The sequence below is a fragment of the Malus domestica genome, chromosome 16 (assembly GCF_042453785.1).
Source record: "Malus domestica chromosome 16, GDT2T_hap1".
Lineage (NCBI taxonomy): Eukaryota > Viridiplantae > Streptophyta > Magnoliopsida > Rosales > Rosaceae > Malus > Malus domestica.
In genome coordinates this window covers 30,141,994-30,155,149 of record NC_091676.1, presented here as the reverse complement: position 1 = coordinate 30,155,149, position 13,156 = coordinate 30,141,994, and the positions used below count along the sequence as shown (strand labels likewise).

At 38.6% G+C, this 13,156-nt stretch overlaps 1 long non-coding RNA gene across 1 annotated transcript in view; it reads right to left on the bottom strand.

Moving 5' to 3' along the window:
- LOC139192840 (uncharacterized) overlaps positions 1-3,147 on the bottom strand; it is a 63,941-nt gene extending 60,794 nt beyond the window's left edge. The window contains exons 1-3 of the long non-coding RNA XR_011577286.1: positions 3,040-3,147; positions 2,603-2,678; positions 2,384-2,496 (exon numbers count right to left, since the gene is read on the bottom strand). This is a non-coding gene — a long non-coding RNA (uncharacterized lncRNA). The remainder of the gene's footprint in view (positions 1-2,383; positions 2,497-2,602; positions 2,679-3,039) is intronic.
- Between the last annotated feature and the right edge of the window lie 10,009 nt (positions 3,148-13,156).

Here is a 13,156-nt window from a genome sequence, read left to right as displayed (position 1 = left end):
TAAACACACTCATCACTACAACACCCATTATTGCAGCACCTAATTGGAGCTTCCTTTTGAATTGATGTGTGACGCATCATATTATGCAGTGGGAGCAGTTCTTGGACATCGGAAAGATAGGCTTCCCCAAGTTATTTATTATGCTAGTCGAACCCTCAATGATGCACAACTAAACTATGCTACCACATAGAAGGAATTGTTGGCAGTTGTTTTTGCATTGGAAAAATTCCGTTCGTATTTAGTTGGGGCTAAAGTGATTGTTTATACAGATCATGCAGCTTTAAAATATTTGTTGTCTAAAAAAGATGCTAAGCCTCGATTGATTCGTTGGATTCTTTTATTGCAAGAGTTTGACTTAGAAATCAGAGATAAAAAGGGTAGTGAAAATGTGGTGGCTGACCACTTGTCTAGATTGATTATTCCGACAGCTTCAGAAGAGGATTCCCTACCACTGAGAGAGAGTTTTCCAAATGAACAGGTATTTGCAGTCCAATTTCGTACACCATGGTTCGCTGATATTGTTAGTTATTTGGTTAAAGGTGTAGTGCATCCAGATTTAACGTTGCAGCAGAAAAATAAGTTTTTATCTGATGTCAAGCATTATTTCTGGGATGAGCCGCACCTATTTAAGTATTTCCCTGACCAGATTATTCGCAGGTGTATTCCTGAAGCCGAACAGGAAAGTGTTTTAAGGTTTGCTCATCATTTTGCTTGTGGGGGACATTTTGGCCAGAAAAGAACAGCAGAGAAAATTTTGCAGAGTGGGTTATTTTGGCCAACACTTTTTAAAGATGCACATAATTGGTGCAAGGCTTGTGATCGGTGTCAAAGAGTCGGCAACCAGTCCAAAAGGAATGAGATGCCCCAGCAAAGTATTTTAATTGTTGAATTATTTGATGTTTGGGGTATTGATTTCATAGGACCATTTCCATCATCCCATGGAAACCACTATATTTTAGTTGCTGTGGAATATGTTTCTAAGTGGGTCGAGGCCATTGCAGCACCCACTAATCAGGGATCAGTGGTCCTAAAGTTCCTCCAAGGGGTTATATTTCCGCGTTTTGGAATTCCACGCGTTATTCTTAGTGATGGGGGGAAGCACTTTATTAATAAACCATTTGCTAATTTGTTGGCAAAATATGGAATTAATCATCGTGTGGCTACACCTTATCATCCACAGACATCTGGTCAAGTGGAAGTTTCAAACAGAGAATTAAAACGCATTTTGGAGAAAACAGTTGGTTCAACACGTAAAGATTGGAGTTTAAAATTAAATGATGCATTGTGGGCCTACCGGACAGCTTATAAGACTCCTATTGGGATGTCACCATTTCGACTCGTTTATGGGAAAGCATGTCATTTACCTATGGAGCTTGAACATAAGGCTTACTGGGCAATTAAAGAGTTAAATTTTTCGTATGACTCAGCTGGGGAACAACTTAAATTGCAGCTCAATGAGCTAGAGGAAATTCGTCAGGCTGCTTATGAAAGTTCTCGCATTTACAAGGAAAGAACTAAGGCGTTTCATGATAGTCAAATTCTACAAAAAGAATTTCAACCAGGGCAAAAGGTTCTGCTATTCAGTTCACGGCTAAAGCTGTTTCCAGGGAAATTGAAATCTCGCTGGACTGGGCCATATTTGGTTACTAAAATCTATTCTCATGGGGCAGTTGAAATAACTAATGAGGCTCAAGGCAACGCATTCAAGGTGAATGGTCACATGCTGAAACCATACGTGGAGTCACCCTTTGATACTGCATACGAGTCTTTGACTCTGAAGGAACCAGTGATCTAGCCACCGGAATTCCGCAACGTCTAGCTACAGACTTAAAATAAAGCGCTTATTCGGAGGCAACCCAATTTTTCTAAACTTTTTCCTAATTTTAATTTTCGTTTGATTTTCTCTTTAATATTAAAAAAAAACAAAAAAAAAACATACATTAAAAAAAAACAAAAAAAATTGAAAAAAAATTGAAAAATGGAAGATTGCAGGTTGATATTATTTACCCAGTTTATTTGATTTGATTTTAATTTATTTTTTACGCATATTGGTTAATTGCAGGTTGCGCACGTGGAAAATAAAGCGCGTCCTATGCTGGAATCCTGCACCCAGCAGCAAGTCTAACGTTCACATCAACCACATCTACACTATGCTGGAAATTTAAAGCAGTCAACGTAAAAAATCATTCATAGATGCAAGTTTGGGGGAGATTATTGCAGATCTAGCACATAGACATAATTTTGAGCAGTTAAATTTCTGCAGCTCAGTTTTGCAATGCATGGAGAAGCACAGTTAAATCACAGATCCATACACCACATAACTGAGTACATCTATTATTACCAGATCTACAACAATTCAACTTGCAAGGATATGAAATTTTACCTCCCAGATTCACCGATCTGGGCTCTTGGAAGCTTGTGCCGTTTTTGTCTATTGAAGCTGATGTTTGTCCATCCGCTTCCCTTCCCATGGGCTCTATCATGGATCAGCATTCCCTGAGCATAAAAAAAAAAAAAAAAAAAAACAACAACAATGAAACCATGCTGGGACATAAATACAATTTTTACAAATCAAGACACCACAATCCAGGATTCGTTTTACCTTTGGATGGGAGGCGGATTTGTGATGTCCAAGCGGGTCCTGTTTTCTTCCTTTGTTCTGGGACCAGATTGTCGTCCTACACAGTTCACAACAGAAAGACTAATGACATTATGGCTTTTTGATCCAGGTTATGTATCATTTAAAACACACAACATTGTGAAATTCATTTTAGGTCTGCAGGTCTTATTCATTTTGTTATTTGTTCATCAAATCTCGGCTCCTTTACGTTTTAGGGTCCATATTTTTCGTGGTGATTTAGTCTTCGTTAAGTCTAACGCATTTCCAGTCCCCTTTCATCATATACATGTTAGTCCGTATGTTGTTAGCTCGATGCATGCTTAAACCCGCATATACATATGGTTTTTGTTAACATTTTTCTCAGATCCATGGACGAAATTAATCAGGCCATTTAAATCAGAGCAGGGCTGAGTTTATACCTTCATAACCAATATATCACGACTTTTAAGATGTGTCATGCTTTCTGTCCAATGGATTTTCAGTTTGAGAAATCTTTCTCTCGGATCTTTCACGGATCTGAGTTTTCTGCATACATACCATACCATTATAATTACATGCACAAGTAATGAAGATATTTTCTCAGAACATGGGGTTCATTAACCTACGGAGTACAAGATTTTTACCTTTTGTAGGAACCGGATCTGCAGTGTTGTAGTTGTTGTTCCTTTTCATTGCCGTTGCAGAGTTTTCAAGTCATGGCCGTTTGCACATTCATAATATACACAGACCTGAGACCAACATGCATCAATCACAGAACCATGGTGTTCAACCAGTTACTCAGAGACTACAAAAAAAAAAAAAAAATGAAAAAGGGGGAACACGGACGAAGATTACCTTTGTGGCTTTAAATGTGCTACCATTTCTATGACAGAGGTGTGGGTTTGGGTTTCTTGCCGAGAAACATGAATATCATTGGGTGGTTTAGGGTGCAAGGTTGGTGCTGTTACGAGAGAGGAGGAGGCTGAATTTCTCAAGAGACAGAAGGTTCTTGCGTTTTGGAAAGAAAAATGTGAGAGACAGAGAGGTCTTTTCATTTTAGAAAAATGGGGTCTGAGAGAAAGAGAGAGAGATGGGCAAATGGGTTTATCTTAACCTTTTATTTGGAATCCTAAGGAGTGGTGAAACGGATGCGCAACACGTGTACAAATCTGGCATTTTTCTTGTCTGTCCGAGAAAGCTGTTTTGCAATGGGAAAATAAAGAGCCGTTTGGCTCTGGGTTTAATCAAACGAAGAGAGTCGTTCGGCTCGGTGCTCGAGGTCAGCCAGGAAAAAAAAATTTCAAATTGCACGCCAGTTGGATCCCCTTCATTTCCCGGGAATCCAATGTTTTTGTATTTTTCCCAGGCCCATATGTTTGTCAGGCCATAATGGAGGCCACGTCTCCCAGGTGCATTTCTTTTCTCCTTTATTTTATTTTATTTATTTTGTTCCTTGTCATGTCGTTTGGGTCATTTCTTTGTCCTATTTTTGTACTTATTCATAGCTTTAGATGGTGTCTGTTTTATTATTTCATTTTCTTTGTAAAGTTGTTAATTATTTTCTTTTATTTTTTCCACACCTTGAGGACAAAGTGTGATATAAGTTTGGGGGTGGCAAAGTAAAATTTTAGGTTTTTAATTTTTGATTTTTGTGTCAGTTAAGAATTTTCAATCTTTTTAAGTTAATATACATAGATTATTTTAAACGTTAGAACAAATGGACATGGTGAAGATTAATCCCATAGTAGAGTATTTTCTATTTATCGTTGCTTAGACACTAATTCATGAATTATAATTTGAACTTTGCACATCACACCAACATGGTTTGTGGGGAGTGAGATTGAAACACTTGCTTTTAGTCTAAGTTATTTTTAATTTTAATTTTTGTTTCAAGTAAAGTCAGTTATTATTGTGAATAAAGTAATAATTGTCTCACCCGAGGTTTTGCCTAGTAACCGGGCCAGTCCTGCCTAATCAGCAGTGATTCTCGCGTCAAACGGTAGAGTTTTGGCATGGGGCAGGGTGGTTAGTTGGTTTCGTAGCCTTTTCAGCTCGGGTTAATAAGTCTTTAGGGGTGTTCTACACCTAGTGCCCTAAAGCCCTAGTGGTTTGGGAGTCATTGACCTAAAGCTCGCTACATGGGTTGGATTGAAAGCTTAAGTGAACTGACATTGCATGACCACTACTGTTACTGAAAAAAAAAAATGTTATACATGAGAAAAAAAAAGAAGAAAAGAAAAAAAATTGAAAAAGAAAAAGAAAAATAGTTATATTTAATGATATAGTTATATTTAATGAGAGTATGTGTGAAATAAAGAAGGACAAGAGGTAAGGGTTTTAGTCGAGTCTCTTTAATTATGTTGGTTCACTTTACACCAAAGGAAGTTTGTAAATTCTTTTCTAATTGATTCTAAATGGCTTAGACTCTGTGGTGGGATTGGTTGGAACTTTTGAAAAGATGTTCTAGTTTTTAAAATTTGCTATGGATTGCAACTTTGAAGGTGAAAATTTTTGTCAGTTAATTTTAGCTAGTTGTCTAGTTTGCTAAATTTTTATTTTTGTTTGAGTCTTGTTTTGCTTGAGGACAAGCAAAAAGCTAAGTTTGGGGGTATTTGATGAGTAGATTTTATATTATATATTTTACCCTAATCTTAGTATATTTTGGTTAATATATTGGAAGAATTTTGATACTTTGAATTGTATTTTCAATATAGGACTTTCGACTTCCTCTGGAGCAAAACAGGATCAAATGGACGAATTTTGGAGTAATTCTAGTTGGAGGACGTTCGTGAGTCACTTAGCTTGATCGTATCAAAAATTGGGATTTTTCCACCAAGCGGTTATTTTCTGACGATGAAATAAAGAAGCAGTGCGCAGTGTTGGAAAATGACGTTTTTGGGCTTAAATTGCGTTTTTAGAGCCCAAGATGACCTCGGATGGGTTCGTGACCTTCTGGAAAAGTTTTCAGAATATTCCAAACATTAAATCCAGCTATATTGGGCCAGTTTTGGAGCAGCTTATGGGTCAAAACGTGGCTGTTCAGATTTTAGACGAATTTTATCATTTAATTTAGGGTTATGTTTCCTAGGGTTTATGGGGTGGCTTGGCAAATATATTGCTGAGCCGTCTATAGTTTTACGGACGCTTTCTTTTATGCAATTTTGGAGACAGAGATAATTGTTAGGGTTTTGAAGACTTTTTACTTGAAGGTGCTTTCAATCCTTTTCTTGAATATATTTTCTATGATTTCAATTATGAATATGCGGAACTAATTTCTTTTGCTAGGGCGAAGCCTTAAGCCTTAGCATGAATATGTGATTTTTATTTAATTGCTTATGATTGATTGCATGCATACTTTGAATTGTTAATTACCGCGATAAAAACTATCTAATTGTTTTAATGCCTGATCAACATTAGGATCTTTAGAAAAGTAATTCGATGCAATTTTGGTCGGAAGGTTCCCTGAAATTGACGCTGGCTTCTTGTGATTAATAATTGTAGTTTCGCTTAGGATGAATATCACGTCTTAAGGATTGCATGGTTTTTCAAAGGATTTTCATAAAGCATAATGAGTCTTTCATGTTCAGATTTGATCCGAACGTCCGGACAGGTTGCTTGTTAGATATACGTTCTATGTTGGAGGTTGCAAGTAGAATATGAATTAGGAAAATCTAACCTTCAAAGTGGCATGTGTAGATTATAAGTAATTGGTAAAAATTCATAGGATTGCTAGGTGATGGTGGAACCCTAGTGCTTTCTTAATTTTATTCTCCCAAAACTGTTTTCTTTTCTCTCTAGCTCTAATATTGCAGATTGTTTATTTTACTTCATTAATTTCGTTTTTATTTTAATTAGGTTATAAAATAAATCACTTCAATATCTACTTTACAATAATTAAATGGAATCTGATTAGTTCGAATTATTTAATAATCCTTGTGGAGACGACCTTGCGAAATCCGTTTATACTACAATAACCTTGTGATTCTTGCAAGTAAAATAGGAGGTTTAAGCCCGTTCACATGAGTAGTAAAAATCCTATCAATGTTCCAAAGTGCTCCAAATAGCACTTTGTTGCCAACTTTGTTATTTGAACCTACAAACACACGAAAATAGCTTAAAGTACTAAAATAACTAGAATTAAACAAAGTAAATGCCAAGAAACAAGCTCACTAAGTTGCATAAATATGCTCCTATCAAATTCCCCCACACTTAGCTTTTGCTAGTACTCGAGCAAAACAAAAGAAACAAAACGAAATAAAACAAACAAAACACAACCTAACCTTCCAACATTTGCCTTAGGGATTTCCAATGCACATGACATGTTAAAAATCATCATTCCCATAGATTTTGGTTATCTTCACACTTGAGCACAAACTTAATCACAGTGACTACTTACTAGTTCACAATTAACCAATTAAAATAATGTTTTGAATGCAGTAACATGCCTTAGAGAATTTGCTCAATATCTTACAAGATATTCTCTATTTTCACACACATTTTCTGACTACACACCCTACAATAGTATATGTGAGAAGATTAATGTAAACACAAAAGACCAGGACTCACATATGTTATAACAAAGAAAGCAATTTTCTGGAATTATTAAGCATGTTTAGATATGATTTCATGAATGGAATGCTACTACTTAGATGCGAGAACCAGTGACACCATATGGTTATACCAATTTCGAACTCCACAAATTGAAACACACAACACTCAAGATTGAAGTCAAGGGTTGTAACAGGGCTTGGGGGTAATGGCTAACAAAGAAAGGATAGGAATAACAAACGTTCTTAAAGCGATAGCAAGCAAAGTAATGGAATCGACACTTGGAATTTACTTTAGAATGCAAGAATTTACTTTAGAATGCAAAAATCAACTTTTAAACACAAAGGGAAGATTCATGCAACACTTAGGGTCGAATTCAATGTTTTGGACCATTTCTTCAACAAACAACACTTTAGAGCTCTTTCTCATAAATTTTTCAACTCTTTTCACAACTTTTCTTCTTTTCATTCTATTTTCCACCAATTTTTCTTTTTCTTTTCCTTTTCTACCCGTGCCTTATGAAGGACTTTGGCACACACATACACAAGAATCACTTCCCCCACACTTGTTTTTCTGTAAGAGTTCAACAAAAGGAATTCCTTCTAAATTATGCTTTACTATGCTTCAAGAACAAGGGTATGGATGGTCCTAATCTAGGCTAGGTGAGGATAGTGTAGGTAACAAAGAACATAGGCAACACAAGGCTCAACGGGGTTAAACTTAAACATATAATGAAATAGGGGCACGGCAATTTGGCTTTGGTGGTCACTACACAACTTCATCTTGAATATGTGTTATACAAATCAATAGCATGCTTTGAATGAAATAGGCATGAGTTTTATAATTTGGAACTAAATGATGAAACGCCTTCTAAGTAGCAACCAAGCAAAGAATAATGAGATCATGCAACGACTTTTAGAAAACAATGGTGCATAAATTATTAACTCTCCAAATAAATGTTTAGGCTCAAGTCTCACAAGGTTGTAGCGTTCATTTGAGTTTCTTCCTTCAAGCATGTTACAAAAACTGATTTTTCCTTTATGATTACATGTGAATTCATAATTTATAATCACAACCAAGCATACATCAAAGAGTAAATCAAATTTTCATCCATGTTTATAATTCTCTTTAACAGTCATGTAATTAAAAACCAAATCCTCATCATTGTGTTGGAAGGTACCCTAAGACACAAACAAACACACAAAAACAACTCTTTTTGGGTCTTTCAAAACAATTTTTCAAATTTTTATGAGATTTTCGGATTTTTATGTCAAAACAAACTAAAACACTCCAAAACAGCGTAAAACACTCCAAAACATCAAGGAACAACACTTAGAAGTAATGGATGATAAACTCCCACGAATTTCATGCAAAACAACTGGGTTACCCGCCCACACTTAAATCAAATATTGTCCTCAATGTTTCAAGCATAAACTCACACAAAAAAAACAAGCAAACAAACAAACAACGAATAAACATGACAAGTATGGCAAAGTAAAAACCAGACAGAGTAAAGTTTAAGAACGCAAATCTGGTTTTGGAGATAGATGATCTTGTTGTCTTTCCACAGCTTTGATCTCGAACTAGTTTGGAATTCTGAGTGAGGATTATGAGAGTTCCTTGGTTTCAAATCAGACTCATTCTGCTGGGTTGATTTGATTGTGCACTCTGCATTCTTCTCTGCTTGTTTCTTTTGCACAGCAGGCAGGCACGAGGTAGAGGTGTTGGTCTGCTTCTTTCTTCAATCTTTCCAAGTGCCCACCTCTTACTTTCTTTCTCCTTGTCCCTAGCTGAGGATGAATTGGCAAATTGTCTCCACATGCTTCGAGGTATCATTTTCACTTCCCTTATCTGTTCCCCAGGCAAATGTGGTAGACGAAGAGGAAGCAAAAAATGATGAAGATGAGTACTCGAAAGCAAGGCTAGGTAAGCAATCAGGAAGAGGTTCCATGCAGTCAGTTCCAGATCGAAAGATTGATACCAAGTGCTGGCTGATTGCTCTCTTTCTCCTTGTCCCAAAACAACAACAAGGAGAAGGACAGGGAGAAAGCATGATATGAGATACTCTTGCTTTCAACCTTCATGATATGAAATACTTTTGCTTTGGATGAGTTGTTTGCAGAGGTACCCCAAGGAATAAGGAACACTGAGTGACTAGAGAGGGTTTGTTGGAAAGGCATTCTCAGAGAAGAAGAAGGGTTATGTATGTTTGCCTTGCAATGGAAGGTGAAGGGTGACATTTATAGGAATTAATAACCAATACTATTCTTTCACTCTTGTCAGCAACCGTTGAATGATTTAATAGTAAACTTCATGTGCTTTCTACTTCACAAGAGATATTCGACAAATTGCCCGTAATTTCTGCAAAGCTGACTGTGTATGTGACAGGCGCTGACACGTCTGGAAAAGCAAGTGCCTCTTCGATATCTGGAATCGGCGCTTCGAAAACTACCCGTGATTTTCGCAAAGCTGACTCTGCATGTGACAGATGTTGACACGTCTGAAAAAACAGATGACTCTTCGATATCTGGAATTCCCTCTTCGATATCTGAAATCCCGTCGAGTGCAGAGGTTGCATGTGACAAGTGCAGAAAAATCTGGAAAAGAAGATTGTCCGTGGTTTCTGAGCAAGCCCAGCTTTTGAGAAGGCTAGCACCTCTTTGATTTTTGAGTTGGCCTCTTCGATTTCTGAGCTCGCCTCTTCGATCTCTGAAATCCCGTCGAGTGCTGATTTTTATAGAGGTATGCAGGACGTTCAAAGCACACTTGAATTTCTGCCTGTAGAAACTCCCTTCTTGCACTTCTACGATCTTGACTTGTCTGACCTCTTCTTTCTTTAACACCTCTGAAAATGTCTGGCCCCTCCGACCGTTGTTTGACTTGAACCTTGGTGAAGAGGCAGTCCCGCCTTCTCCAGACAACATATGGCGCCCATCCTTCATATCCTCTATTGGTCCCCTTACCGTTGGGGATTCGATGATGAAGAATGATATGATAGCTGTGGTGGTGGCCACGAACCTTATCATCCAATCTGGTGTTTGCGGAGCTTGTTAATTGTTTCTCGAAGGTGGGCTTGTCGTACTTGATTCCAGATACCCAGGTTCAGACCGCTGGAGATTCGGGCAAGCAAAACGGTGCTAATAAGAGTCATGTGGATCCCCTAGCTGCTTCTAAGTCAAACGATCTGAAAAGTCATGGCAGTGCAGTGGTCGAAGACGCGGAGGGGTTGTAAAGGCAATGGATGAAGAACACGAATGAAAGATTCACGACAACGTCGTCGCAGGGGTACACCACCTCGCGGGTGGCAGAGTTGCTGGTCTCAAGGCTTGGGACAGAGACATCTTTCCAGGTAGAGTGGCGGCAGACGGTGCGACAGCATCTGATCTAATGACAAGAGGCTGAAGTGTCTGATTTTGTGCGACTCGGTCGAGTTGCTAAATGCATTGAAGCTATCAGAGGAATGGCATGAATGATATGGGCATATTTCTTCTTTCTGAAGGCTGCAAAGGTCTATAGTCAGTAAGACTTTGTGGGTTTTCCAAAGTCAGTGACCGCCGTCAAACGACTAGCCGGTCATGAGCTCGACGACTTACACTCTGCCTCAAGCTCTAGTTGCTTCTGCACCTCCGCCATGGCTGCTGCTGCTTGTAAATGTGATTAACAAAACCAAAGTTTGTCAACTCACATTTGCTTGCCTTTGTTGCTGCCTGTGAATGTGATTAACAAAATCAAAGTTTGTCAACTCACATCTTTTTACCTCTGCTGCTGCATTTGAATCGGAGAAGAACTTCAACGACCGATGTCAAACGACTAGCCGATCGTGAAGCTCGACGCTTTGCACCGCCTCAGTACCTCCAGCTTCTCCTTTCCCGCTGCAGGTGGCCGCCTTTCATCCGATGCTGCGCACATATATATATATATATACACATATATATATATAAATCATAAAAAAATAAAAATAAAAATAAAAAATTGGTACAGTGACTGTGCAAATAATGGTCTCCGGAGAAGCAAATGAAATGCGGTGACTCTTCAAATGCAAGTTCGTGACTGTACGAATAACAATGACTGTGCAAACGACCACTCGTGCTTGGAAAAGAAAACCAGAATGAGAAGTAACGATTGTGCCAACATCACCGAAAGCAAAGAAAAGAAGTGATTGACAAGCACCATCCAAAGGAAATGATAATAAGCAAGAAAGACAGGTTATGATGCATGCTACTATTAGCAAGTCAAGAATGGAGAAATGGGTGCATCAGGCACCATCTAGAAAAAAAAAAAAAAAAAGAAGGAAGTAACACGTCTTAGTCAGATATATGTTTTAGCACAACATACTGAATAAAATAAAGCATGTCCATTGATATCTCTAAGAAATTACAAGTGCGTAAAAAATAAAAACTAAAAAATGTCACTTATGTGAAGCCTCAGTACTTGTTCACAAATGTCACTTATGTGAAGCCTCAATACTTGAAGCCTTAGTACTCGGCGGAACCCTAGAAGAGGGAGGCACTGGAGATGGATTATTCGGAGCCTCAATACTTGGTCGAACTCCAGATGACGAAGGCAAAAGGTGCCTCTGGAATACATCCACAAATCTCCGATTGTCACTTTGAATCCGACCTTCGGAGTCCAGCAACTGATCAAGCTTCCTTTTCATGCTCGTCGAATAATTATTTGCTAGCACATGCAACTCTCTATTCTCGTGCTTCAGCTGTCTGATCACTTGATTAAGAGCTACCACCTCGGCTGTCAATGATTCAACTTGGCGAGTTCGAACAAGTAAGTGTTGGCCCATGTTGGAAACAGAGTTCGCACACTGGACACTGAGAGCCTGGGACTCTTGAATAGCTAATTCATCGGACTGTCGTGAAAATATCCTATTATCTTTAGGGGTGATGAGGTTCCTAGCTACAACCGTAGCCGTTGCTGCATCCCTCATTACAGAGTCTTCAACTGTAAGAGGGCCATTAGAAGATGAGAAGGACGGGCGCCATATATTACCCTGACGCGGTGCACCTGTATCACTGCTGAGACTCAAATCTAAGCAAATGTTGGACGGGTTAGCCATTTCCAAAAAGATGGTAAAAGAAAAGGGTTGAAGTGAGTAAAATCTCAGAAATACAGTAAAGACAATTGTCAAAGGCGGGCGATCTTCAAAGTGTTCATGTTGAATGCAATTGACACCTCTTTAAAAAGAAGAGGCAACACAACCACTTGTTAAAAAAAAATAAAAAATAAAAAAAATCGAAGAGACGCCACTCTTCGAATTTCAAAACCCGGATTTTCCTGCGTAAAATCCGTCAACACTTTTCAGACGCAGTTTCAGCTTTCGGCTATCACGTGCAACTTTGCCAGAGAGCACTGACAAAGTTGAAAACGTGTGGAGTCCATCATACCCACCTACCCGACTTTTGGCCGACAAAGCATGGGAGACAAGGCCACATCCACCCTGCCACTTGTTGTTGGGAGCTCAAGATATAATTCGACCTCCATCCTCTATAGCAAGACACATATCCAACTTCTCTTCTTCCTTGCCGAATGTATCCGCAACCAAAACTCAATTTTCTTCCTTTCTAAAAACACAAACACCTAACTCTTCTTCCTTACCAAGAATACATCTCCAACTAAAACCTCTTGACACACTCAGTTTTCTTCCTCCCTGGAAACGCCTCTTCAACCAAGTCACACCGGAGCAAAGGTATTTCATATCACTGGGGTTGAGAGCAAGAGTATCTCATAGCATGCTTTCTCCCTGTCCTTTCCTTTGTCCTTGTTCTTACCTACAAAGACAAGGATAAAGAAAGCAATATGTCGGAACCTCCACTCAAGCTCCTGGTAAGGAACCGACTGCTTGGAACCTTTCCTGATTGCTCACCTAGCACTGCTCTCAAAGTACCCATTATCTCAACATCTTATGCTTCTAGAGAAGATACCACATCTACCAGGAAAACAGAAGAGGCGAGTGAAAATGATGCATCAAAGCATGTGGAGACAAGCTCAACAAATACA